The 13205-nt window shown below is 44.9% G+C and overlaps 1 protein-coding gene across 3 annotated transcripts in view; it reads right to left on the reverse strand.

Annotated features, from left to right (window-relative positions):
• LOC135904197 (synaptotagmin-10-like) overlaps positions 1-13205 on the reverse strand; it is a 368678-nt gene that overhangs the window by 245390 nt on the left and 110083 nt on the right. Inside the window, exon 2 of one of the 3 annotated variants that reach the window (XM_065434835.2) lies at positions 7208-7309. The exons of the other annotated variants lie outside the window; for them this stretch is intronic. The gene's annotated coding sequence lies outside the window, so the exon portion shown is untranslated. The remainder of the gene's footprint in view (positions 1-7207; positions 7310-13205) is intronic. 3 annotated transcript variants of the gene reach the window in all.

A 13205-nucleotide genomic window follows, 5' to 3' on the forward strand; every position in this document is an offset into this window, starting at 1 on the left:
GGGCCTTCCTAACTTGGCCAACATGCACTAGTGCACCTTCGCTGGCTCCCAACAATTTATTGCGGATCTCTGGTGCCACACTAAGGCTAAAAATTTCATCGACGGGGTTTGAATATGGGACTTGCAGTATAGAAACACGGTGCTCGACCTTCAGTTCACGCCACTACAAGTGACATGATGAAATTAGAGAACTTGCAGGCAAAGCAGCCGATCTAGCATACTCCAATACATTCTGACGTCAAAAGAGATTCACTGAACTTAGAAGACTAAACTGCGGAACGCCTGCGGTCGACCATATGTGCACGAGTTCCTTGAAGAAAGGAGGAAAAGTATCTTCGAACTACAGCTAAACTAGATAGACGAGGACCTCGCTCCCCTCGGCCTTCCTCCTCGAGTAATATGTGGGAAAAAAATGAAACAATAGGTCTCCTGTCCTGAGGGCGTAGCGCCTCAACACGCATGCTCCTCTGATAACCTTTTCTCGTTACATGTAAATTTCTACCTTATCAATGCATGCACCCCTAGGAGTCTATTTTAACACATGAAGTTTTTTCTATCATATTGCTTGCGTCACTAAATATTTATTGACAAAGCGCAGCAATAATTCACTTTCATGACACCAAATAAAAATATTGTCAAGCATATCAATCTATTGGAACATGAAGTTGAGCAATGTGGAAAGTTGGGCTAGTTGGTGATAATTAATCAGACCTTGCTGGTGAAGCAGTGCGCTGGCACGGACACAGTGAAGCCACACAAGAAAAAACGACACTCGCTATGTCTTCACTCTGTCAGTGTCAGTGCGCTGCTTAACCAGCAAAGATATGATGACTACTGGAACATGTCATTTTTTTTCTCACATAAAGAACACTAAAATGAGTACTCATTGCTGAAGAACTGATAGCCTGGTTCTTGCAGTGCATTTTCCTATGCCACACAGCTAATCTAATTAACTAACAAACATGCTAGCGTCTTAGATAAACGTGACACTATCTATTCCATGTGTCTCAATTTCAGGAAAGCTCTTGATGACAGTGGGGAAGTGTTAAAATGGTATAAGTGGTCTTGGCGTTATATTGGCTATTGTAATTTAGCAGATAAAAATGACTTGCACCTTAAACACGGAAGATTTATGATTCGTAAGATATCAGGTTAAGAGGTGTTATTTTTTATCTTGATGAAATTTCTAAAAACATACATACTTCTATGCACTTCTTCACAAATGATTGTGTACTATTCCGGACAGTTAATTAGTTAAGTTAAAAGTTAAGTGGTGCAAAACATATGGCAAATGGGCATCAACGTAAAAAAATTAAAACCGATATGAATATGTTTTTTGAAAGCAAAAATTCGCAGCCGTGTAATATTTACTATACCATTGGGATGCAGGTGCAGAATCTTCTGGAGTTAGACATTTAGCAGCGTATTTGACCCCTGATTTGTCTTGCACATGTCCAATCATTTACGTTAATGTCAAAGCGTCTCGCGCTGTTGGATGTACTAAAATAAATGCAAAATATTTTAAAACCTAAACGAACATTAGAAGATTGGATGAGCGGATAATAAAGTTGTGCAGTTTGTATATGGACACACACACAAACACACACACACACAACACACACACACACGCACACGCACGCACACACACACAAGCACACATAAACATACATACATACATACATACATACATACATACATACATACATACATACATACATACATACATACATACATACATACATACATACATACATACATACATACATACATACATACATACATACATACATACATACATACATACATACATACATACATACATACATACATACATACATACATAAAAAAGTCAGTTTCGCCTGAAAAGCGAAGAAATGAAAGCGATTGCATCTTAGCAGACAGCTATATATGAGCTAAGGATATAGTTTTATAGGCCATATCAACTTGTAAAGATTCGCTTACCAACTAAATTAACAAGCATGGTGTCGTGCGCGAACAAGAAAGCATTAACACACATCATTGAATGACCGCGCACACGCTGGACCTTCAAAACGCTGGAGTGAGAAAGCGCGGGAGCAGCAGCGAGCGAATTGACCTTCGTGCTACCTTTCGCTTCAACGGAAACTAAGCGGCGGAAACACAGCGCAGCAAAAGATAACAGCACTCGAAGCACTATATCCAATTTATCGTAAATCGCTTTCAAACATAGGGGACGCGCGGCCGCGCCGTGAGCAGCCACCGCCGGAGTAGGACGCTCCGCCCTCTCCCTACGTTCCACCCGGTGGCTTGAGCGCGACGGAAGACGGCGCGCTTCCTCCCATGTTTCCTCCCTTGCGCTCGCAAGATTGAGCCACCATGGTCGGCGCACCGTCGCAAGCTTCCACTCGCTCATACAGCATACAGCGAGCGGCGACGATGTTCTCGCCCTTGGATTTAATACGGAACATCACGGCTACGGCGGCGTCCTCGGCGACGGCTGAAATAAAGCTGGAGTGTATGTATATTTGCAATCGCATTAAAACGAACATGCGGCTTTGCAGTAGGATCCCTGGCTTTTTCTAGGGAGGACACAGATTTACTGCGTAAGCTCTTAGGCTTTAGATGGAGGCAGGATGGATGAAAAGGAAATTGCTGAAGAAGGCTGCAGATGTAAAACAGCAGCAAACTTCATTAAAGAGTAATCCAACGATTCACGAGAGAATGAAAAAATACAAGAAAAAATGATAACAGCAAGGGGAGCCGAATCGACAACACTAGTTTTGTTCTTCCCGTTGCTTTACAATGCTGCAGGGAGCACTGACGCTGCCAGTGCGTCTGTACCTGGCACTTGATTGTTCCCCTTGTTTCCCGCGACGCTGACAGTGGACACGCGGTGAGGAAGAAGCAGTGTATACGCTCTCGTCGCACGTCGCACAGCCGGGATCTGCGGCAAGAGGAAAGAAGGAAGGCAGTTCAACGAGGCGAGCTGTTAACAGCCACGTGACGTAATTATTTCCAGCGGAGAGGAAAAGGGCGTCGCGAGGAAGCGAGAATCGCACGTGTTCACGCTTAACGGGAAGAAAAGTGAGAGGAAAACAACAAAACCGTGGTGGCTAAAGGGACAGGCGAAAGTAAATAGAAGTAAATTTCTTGTCGCGGAAACCATTACTCTTTGGCCAGCGACGGAAAGTTTCTGTGGCTGGAGGAAAGAGCAGACTAAGCATGCCGCGGGCAGCACAAGAAAAACTGCAGAAGTGAGAAGCATTTTCTATTTCGAGAAAACCTTTATCTTTTCATTTATTTCACTTTTCTTTATTTCCATTCATACGAACAAACTATGAGGAAGAAACAGGCTGACTGCCCGGAAATAGCCGGCATTGGACAGGTGGGAGATCGAGAAAAGAAACGGGAATTAAGGGTCCCCAGATCACGGAGATGAATAAAAAAAAATCGAAGGAAGCAAGAAGCGTACGGCAGAGCTCAGAAAACAAGTCTTCGGAGAAAAAGATGGCAAAGCGCGCGCGATCGAAATTGGAAGTCCTGCTCCGGTCCCGTCGCACTCCCGGAAGGCCTTCTGCGGAAAGTCGGCGGCAGTCCCACCTCGCGCTTCCTCCCCGTTCGCTTGAAGCCGTGACTTACCTGCATAGTGAATTGCATGACGCAAGCTTTTTTATTTCACTTTCCAGCACAGCTACCTTTAAGGTTCATTTCGGTTTCCTCCTGCGACGGAGAAATTGCGAGTGTCTTCTTTTTTTCTCTTTTTGTTTTTATCCTTCGCTCGCATTGTCGAGTTGGCGCGTGCCGCCCGCGCGGAGGCGCTGATTCCAGCAGAGCGGGGTGAGCAAATGAGTTCGCGAGTGGGCCACCCCTGTCCCCGTAAATTTTGGTGAGACGAGGACGGGCCGAAGGCGGCACGGTCAGGAGTTCTGAGATCGCCGGAGCTGTCCTTGCATCAGAATGAACTGCGCCGAATAGCTTGGACTTCTAGAATGCACGTGGGATGGCGCTGCCATGAGCGTGGGACGTGACCATCCCGGCAAAGTCGAGAATGAAAAAGAAAGAAGGTAAACTATAGCGTCGCACGGTGTTCTAGTGTCAGAATAATAATACAAAAAAATACGTTTTTTGTGCGCGATGGGAGCCGGTCTTTACGAGAACGAAAAAGAAGTTTATCGATAGCGACCTTGTTATAAGGATGACATATTGTTCATTAAGTATGCTTGGAGAGGAAAAGAAGGGAAATGTAAAAGCCCGTTGATCTGCTGAAACGCTCGCAGTCTCGCCATAGGCATGACGGACAGATCTGTCTATTCTTTGTGACAGTGTCGAAAAAGCAGTGGCCCCGGGTTTTCTTTTATTTTATTTTTCATGATGACTCTTTGCGTGATACTGGAACCACATGCCGTAAACACTGGAGTGGATATCGAACATTTTGTTTTTTGAAAAAACCGCGGCAATTAAAAGGTCGACCCCCGTCTTATTGATGGCCAATTTTTACCTGTTTATAACGTCCTTAAATTTTCATTTATTTTAGAATTGAAGTTAGGGCGATCGACGTACATTCCGCTTTTTACGGTAATAAGAAAGCCCAGTTGCACATCGTGGAAAATTAGCAGCTGTTCACCTTGGCTTCTGGTAGCGGAGAACAGATTTGTGCAAAAAAGCTAAAAGATAGTACAATGAAATGGTACTTAAGTAAAAACATAATTAGCATACATAATAATTAGTAAAAGGTTCTCAGAGATATACAACTGAAGACTCATCACGCCATATCGATAAATACTTAAGTTTCGAGTGTTTGAATTAGTAATTTCAGTTGTAGAACCTAGCGCAGCAGGAATGACACATCAGGCCTTTATATTGTTTAATAGACTGGACGGCAGGCATTCACAGATAACATAGGGGCTCTGGCTGCGATTTTTTATTCTCAGAGAAAACCCGAAAACCTTGCAGCGCTTCTTAAGAACGACTGGTCTCGGCGACAGTCTTTCAACGCACAGTGAACGGTGTTGTCTCTGTTCTGATCCCTTCCATTTTTCCTTAAGCTCCGTGTAAATAACAAAAGCCGACGCGATGACTTCCCAGATCCTCCTCCTTTTTAATGTAAGACTATCGTGCCAATGATGACAGCATGTCCGGAGGAGGCGGCGATCGTCGCGGTTTATTTTCCTTTTTTTATGTTGAACATTTTCCCACCATGGCAGAGTAGAATGCGCTAAAGTCAGTTTAGTGCAGTGTCTGGGCTTGCAAGTTTGGTGAGCTCGCTGCCATCGAGTTGGCTACTTGTTTATTCAGACAAGCATTCAGCAGTACGTATCCTACGATGCCGTAATTCATAATGACTGTTTCCCGGCGTCTGCACGTGTCCGTTGCCGTTCTACTGAATTTTGCCATGCGTGGCTTCACTTTTTTTCAACACCCGCGGCCTCGTTACAGGATAGCAGACCTGAGGAAACTTGATTGGAAGGATGATTTACCCCAGAAGCTCATATATAACTACATTGGAACCGGGAACTGTTCTTGGAATGCACGCCACCAAATTTACTGCGGTTTGTTGCATATAAATATTTAAATGTAGCGACCCGAGGTAGGAGACATTACTGAAGTTTCAAGTTTACAATTATATAACGCTCCAACCAAAACAATATGACGATTCTGTAGGTTGCACCTAATGGTACATCTAAAGTGAAAAAAAAAGTTAGTGCATTGCACACCATTGTATAGCATACCATAAACTTGTGACTAAGACTTTTGCGAACGCTTTGAAACATTGTAAAGATTTCACACAAGTCACACATCAAATCTGTGCACTTCAGGTGCTTTAACAGATGTAGTTTACAAATTAGCGATATCTCTTTTTCGTGCGGAGATTTGAATTTGTAAACTTCGTGTTTCACTTTTGTTATCATGGTGCCGATGGGCGATAATTTCAGCAATAAGATTTCAGGCCCTCAATCAAAACATTGGTTCCTACCATCAGGTAAGCTCAGCCTTTTCTCTCACAAGCATGAAACTTCATTTCAATCTGCCCAGCGGTTGTCTTAGAGGACTTCTGCGCGTTACATGTATTTTAATACAGAACGGAGGTGCCGACGAGGCCAGGCTTCCTCTAAACCTCTCTGTCTCCTCTTCTCTCCCGCAGCTTCCAGCATCACTTAACTGCTTTCGCATCGGTGTTGTTGTTTACGACTGCAACACGCACCACGACGCTCCTAGTCAAACGAGGTGTGAGGCCTGCGCCGCCTTTCTTGGTTTAGGTAAACAAGGATTGGTGTTGCCAGGATGCGAGCCTCACGCAAAGCGTGAAGAACGGTGGCGGCATTGCTCACAGGAAGCATGGCTAAGAGTGCGACCCGAGCCGGTGCTTCTCCTATTTATGTGCTGTTGGCCCAGCAGTCGTACTGTGTACTCCGTGTTTGGCGACTGCGCGTTTCTGTCGCTGGTTTTCGTCTTCGTTTAGAGGAAACGCACGGTAAGCAGACAAGATTGCTGCCAAGGGCGAGAACGACAGCTGGTTCCTGGAAAGCGGCGGAAGGGAGGATGCGAGGTAGAGAGAGAGAGAGAGAGTAGGGGGTAGTGAGAACATCATAGAGAGAGAGAGAGAGAGAGCGAAACAGATTGAGAGCGCCGGTTAGAAAGAACGTGGCAGGCAGGGAGAGAGTTAGGCTGAGATAGAAAGCGCGAGGGCCGGATAGAGAGATGGAGGGAGTAGAGTTAGAGAGCGAGTGAGAAATGGGGAACAAGAATAGAGTGAGAGTGAAGAAAAATCGAGAGAGTGAGGGAGAGAGGGTGAATGAGGGATAGAGAAAGAAAGTGATGAAGGGATACAGGTAAATGGAAAGAATGGGTGATAAAGAGAAAAAAAAGGAAAATTAAGCAACCAAAAAGGCAATGTTGGTTGGTGAGTATTGCGCAGTCTTCTCGACTAGCCCATGGTGCATTCTATTACACAGCAGTTCGCTACTGGGTTATTGTTACATGAGAAAGGGACTCGATGGCAGAATCACGGAAGCCCATACTTGTGCCGGATACTACGGAAATAAAGGGACTTTGTTAAGCCTTTTGGTGCAGCTAGGTTGTAATTTCTTCGCGCTGATATAGCGGAGAAATCGCTCGGCTGGTTTACGTGATTTGGGTCAGTGGAATTGGTTGTTGATGAAAACTTGTTCAGTACAACCCTTGCAAGCAGAAGAAAAAAAAACATGGCCGTATTTGTCATCTCGCTTACTTCGGAATGCACATTGTAGCTCGCCACCAAGCGGCCGCGCCGAGATCCGGGTGATCCAGGTTCAGGCTCGAAGCGAAACAGGTTCTCCGATGACGGCCCGCGCTGAAAAGTTGGCACGTAGTTTTCAAACCGTCGCGATGCCGCCCCGCACAAACATGAGAAAGGCAAAAACAAAGCATATCGAAAGACTTTTGCTGTGTGCCATTATGCGCGTCATCGCGGCTGAGGTGCAGCAATGTATCATTTCATCGTTTCTCAAAAAAAGCGGATGACGTGTATTGGAGAGTGACAGGGGTAACAAATTTGAGCATCTGTATAAGGTGACCCATGCTATAATGGTTTGTCGGACATGCTTCACTCGGCACGACCTCTGTAATTCAGGCGAGTTGACAACTGCTTTATTTTTACTTAGTTTAAATTTCATGCGGGCATTTCAAATGCCAAAGGGTTTAGGTTCGCGCTTTAATAGACTACAGTAAAGTACGCTGAAGCTTAATTAGGTATATTAGTGTAGTTTTCAGTCCAACACTTAGTGCTACTAATGCCTTGAACAACGGGAATATTCTCGCTAGTCTACTTATCTCCACAGGCATTGTAGGCAGTGAACGATGACTACAACGCGGAAGTTATGACGTATATCGTGACAAATGGTATGCCGGAAGGCGACATGTCATTTCGATAGCATGCTTTGGTTTTGCTGTGTAAGGAGAATATGCTGTTTTCTCGTTTAACGCCGTGAGTTTTCGGTTTATTTACTGGTGTGAAATTTAGGAGCAACTGGAAGCAGCGCTTGTTCCAGCTTTGAAGCATTGGACATGCGCATAGTGCCACCAGTTTGATTTCCAACACTGTGCAGACAAGTAACTTCCTGTACTACTGGTTCACTACGTTTCCCGGTCATGCATTCACACTATTACAAATTACTTGGCTAAAAATAAACCAGCTCTATACTTCAAAAAACATGTTGGGAGAACCGCAACTTGGTCCGATTGGTTCCCATTCACTTTTCACGTTCTGAACGTTTCACCGGGGTCCGAGACTCTCACAGGAAGCGGGTGCCTTGCAGTTTTTCCCAGCCCCTGCCCTAGCTCGAAGGCTACGCACTACGAACACGAACAAGCGCGAGTCGTAGGAACCAGACGACCTTTCCCACGGATTGGCACAGAAAAGAGAAAGTTGCAACCCAACTCTCAAGCGGAGCTCTCATTTAATTAGAAGAGACGCTGAAACTGTAACTTCACCATTTTTAGCCTCGTCGTATCAGGGCACAATAGGCGTATTTAGCGTCTGAAACGACAACAGACGTTATTGCATTTATATTGTGAAATGCAACGTGATGTACGGCCACACGAAACGCAGCACGGAGTTGCCTGTGATACTCGAAAACTGTTAATTACCTCCCCTGTATGAGTGGAGCAACGTCGCGCACAAGTGCTTGCCTCTTTTGGGGAGACCCGCTGCGCACAAACCTTTCCCATTGTTCACCCTCCGGCTAGCTTGAAAGGCCATTGTTCTTCAAGAAGATATGCCGAGGCTCCCACAGCAAGCCGGACATTTGCACGCACGGCGCATTTATTTCCATAGTTTCGTCGCTGAAATCCCTGAGACCAATCAAATCTAGGTAATCGGCAGCGAGGGCCCTTTCGGCTTCGACGAAAGACCTCGGTGCGACGCCGCAACAGAGTCCGTTTCAGCCCAGTTGTTACTGGGATATCCAAGTAACAATGGATTGGAGCGTCCGTGACCTCGGATATCATGGCCATATTTGCATTATGTGGGCAGAGTTGCGAGCACAAGTAACAAATTGTAGAGTAACAAAGTGTGGCGATGATAATTCAAAAGTAAAGAGAACTTATGTTTCTTGGGGTTGCGCTCATGTGCGGCAACCACTTCAATTGCAGAAACGAACAAAGCTCGCGCATCGGAACGCCATGAATGGCGCATTCACCTTCTATCAATAATAGAATGGCAGCTGGTCCGTAGAAAGAAGTGTATAAATAGTAAACTAATCGGGGCGCCCCTATACTTGGCTCCATTTGTTTCATTCGTTTAGAGGGTTGTAACCTTCCTTTACCACGCTCACAGAGAAAAGGATGTTGAAAAGAAGTAATAATATCATGCCATTACTCCCTTAACCAATGCCATGCCCAGTTTGACATCCTGCACTTGGGAAGGCAGAACGGTTCGTTGGAGTATTAACCACTTGGGTTGGAAATGAGGAGTGAAGATATAAAGTCCTCGGGCTTTTGCACACACCGTTTCTGCTTCAATGCCTGACAATACGCTTCACTGAATCGTAAGCCTTATATGCCGGCGTTCGTCGCTGACAATTGCTCGCCACTGCAGCTATGGATTCCACCTGCCAGCTCACACAACAGAAAGTAGGAGCACGCAGTTTGAAAAGAGAGAAAGAGAGAGAGACAGAACAAACCAACTGAACACTGGCTGGATGTCCGAGGGGATTTGCAGCCGGCGCGTCGAAATGAAAAAAAAAAAGCAAGTTACGCGTGAGAATCGCGCCAGCCGGCGCCTGAGATAAACCCGCCAAGGTAATTTGGAAAGACAAAGCTGCGTGTCCACTCTGCCACGTGTTGCTACGGGGGCGGCGGTTTCATTTAGCGAAGAAGCTCTGCCGTGCCGGATTAAAGTTTCTCGGCACCATTTCAACTCCGCCAATGATGAGAACCCTTGCAAAGGGTACACTTTTTTATTACTCTATATGGACTTCTCCGAATCCCCGTAGTGCCGATTTATCGCAAAAAATCGTTTTCCACATGGCTTGCTTGCCTTGGAGTGACGCAGAAGGTTTTCTTTTTTTCCTTTTCATCGTTGTCGGGCCGGCATTTCTTCTTCGGCAGGTGAGAAAGCCTTCTCCGATTGCTTGGCCACTTGAGCAGTATTTTTGAAACGCCACTTATTGTCCTGTCGTTCGTTTAGAGCACTCTTTAGGCACAAGTGGTTCCCCTACTCGGTGTAACGGTATACCTGCTGAACATCTAGCACTGACATCTTACGGCTCGTCCTAGTAACCTTTAGAAACATTTGTCTTGGTTCAGTTGATGAAGCACTTTTAGGAAATGGCAAAGCGCAAAAGACGGGACTACACGGAAGAGAATAGGGGCCGGACGCTAAGGGCCGTTTTTTAAGATAACGGTACTTCCTCTTTGTATATGTTAGAATCTTAGGAATCGAAACCCACTACGAAAGCCTTTCTTGAGTGCTTCTGCATTTACTTGCATAAATTTTTCTTGACTCATGGTCTGTATCGCCTAAAATCCGCCGAACATATTAGGTGCGAATCCACACTCAATAATTCTCAGCAAGAAAACAATCGCACATGAAAAGGTATGTTTGGCACCAGAGAGTTTGTCGTTCTAGTACTGACACCAAAAGCGCAAAATGCGAATGATTTAGGAATGTTGTTTGCGCCGGCGACCTACTTATTTTTTTTTTTATTTTGATCAGTACTTTTTTGCATGTCAGATGAAACGGCGGATAGTTACAATGCTCAGTATTAAACGAACGATTATCGATGAGTTTTTGCAAAGGTCGTTCCCGAGCGTGAAGCACTCCAGCTTTGACTTCCGGAATGGTCACAGAGGCAATATGCTGCTTATAAAAGTGTTCCAATATTCGAGGAGACTCTGTGGCTTCACGGAAAATAGCCGTAATCGAAAGGAGTAAAGAAAGTCGTTTGGTAGAAGGTGCCACCTGCGCGAAGTGCTTCAACGTGTGTTTTCGGTTTCCATGCACTTCGTGTTGCAAGCTGTATGCCATCAAAAGTAGCGAAAAGTGTAAAACGCCCGCTGTGGAGCGGTTATCGTGTCGGCATTCTCGCCCGTTTTCTCGGTTGCAACGACAAAGGCAATCTTCTCAGCAGACCTTTCAGTCATGCTCTCAGATCTTCGTTCTTTATCGATTTGTTATGTCAGCATGTTTGACCGCATAGAAGTGAAAGCAAGAAAACGATTGGCTTAATAAATTGTTTAAATGGGTTAATTTTCTACATGGGAGGTCACGGCCACAATAGAAAATAAATATTAGAATTGACGTGTGATCTATTGCACATGTACAGACCCGCCAAATAAAGCGGTACTGTTTTCCATTGGCCCATCGATTGATGCTAAACTACGTGCTGAATTATGATTCGTGTAAAAATATTATAGAGCACATTCCATACTGAGGAAACAGGTATAACGGGTGGGATTTACAGACATGATTTAGCAGCGCGTGAGTTTCAAACTTGAATCATGCAAAGGAGTGCTATCATTTACAAATTACGCAAGCAGAGAATTCAATGTGCCGCTTAAGAAATCTTTTGTGGACCTTTCTGCACATCATCCACGTACCGCCGCTCATCTAATTGGAGGAATTACTGTCCAAAATGCTCAGGAAGATGGCAAACATGGCACAATGTTTTGAAAGAAACGAACTAAGTGCTTTTAAATTTATTTACCCGCGAGGATCTGCTTGCGAAGATTGATGTATGTAGCTTCTGCAACTGGCAAACTTTTGCGAAGCAAGGAAACAGTGTTTATCGGTTAGTGTTTGCTGGGTGATGAAAGTCGCAGCTCCTGCTTCATACACGAAGCGAGGCGAAAGAGATGAAGTCGAAGAACATCGGATGGAGTCGGTAGATAGAGGAGAGGAATAAAGAAGTTATAAATGGCAACATGACGCTTGTTTGAGCTATTCGATGTGTGCGGGCTCATTGCATATTTTGGCACAGCCGACAGGATTAACGAAGATCTGGGTGACTTGTTTCGTGGAGAGCTACAACATCCGAATGACATTCAAAAGTTACCATGTCTAGGACGACTCTCCGGTGGACCTCCCTGTGAACACAACACCACGTGATCTCCTCAATATAGCTCTAGATCGACCTTCTGTATCACCGAAGAGCTTGTGAAGCGAGGTTTGGTGAAGCTAAACATCCCAGTTGCCCTGCTTAATCATCTGATACTCGGAGGACCATTCCGTGGCGCAACGCCATATGACGAGAGTAAACTATTCTTCAGGCCATAGCGATGCATCAAGAATTTTCGCAGCAGAATGTCACGACGGAAGCTCTCCTGTCTGCTTTACTCCACAAGAGAAGTCATCCAGTTGAAATTTTACGGCCAGAAATTTTGACAGGTCTTCCGATGACCCAGAAGGATGGATCACCTTTCATTAGGTGGCCGCGAAATACAACGGATGGGTGCCCGACCAAGTCGCGTGGGGCAATCCAGTCGCTAATGGATTGGCGCTAGCGAGCACTTAGCGATCTTTGCTTAGAACTGAATAATCTGCACTATGTTTACTGTATTGGGGTCAGTGTGACCACCCACTGCATCCTGAAACTTTTTTTTTTTAATTTTAATTGAGCAAGGAGGTGGTGCAACCTCGTAGAGTGGCTGGCTACGCCTAAGCTCCGACGTGCTGTTAAGAGAGAAACACTATGCGGCGAACAAAGCCTTAGCGATACACAAAAATAATAAAGCGCTTAAGGACAAGATCTCGTAAATATATCACTAGTTGCTACATGCAGAGCACACGTTCGGATGTCAGTTTCTCAAGGTGAATACAGTCCACGTGAAAAAAATAAATAAAAAAGACAGTACGTAAAAGGAAGAAGAGCATTGATTCTACGACCATACATTAAAGACCACTATACGTGAATATGCAAAGAACAATGAAAATAAAAGAACATCTGTGGAAGCATGGGTCCTGCGGAGCCAAAACTGTAGTGAAAAACGATGGACATGAGGCTTATTGAAATTTCGATGCACGTAATTTCTCACTCGCCTTGTATTCGCATCAAAGCATGAAGGAAACCAATTATTATGCAATAATGGCGTGGCAATTGACACGTAATTTGTTACTTCTGATATTTTTCGGAAACAATATGCGTCTTAGCTCGACATATTCAAGCCATCGGCGAAGCATTGCGAATAACATTCAGCAATTAATTTGGAAAGACGAAGCTTCGGAGAAAGCGATGAAAATACATTGCCTC

Source organism: Dermacentor albipictus, chromosome 10 (assembly GCF_038994185.2).
Source record: "Dermacentor albipictus isolate Rhodes 1998 colony chromosome 10, USDA_Dalb.pri_finalv2, whole genome shotgun sequence".
In the NCBI taxonomy this organism is placed as follows: Eukaryota; Metazoa; Arthropoda; class Arachnida; order Ixodida; family Ixodidae; genus Dermacentor; species Dermacentor albipictus.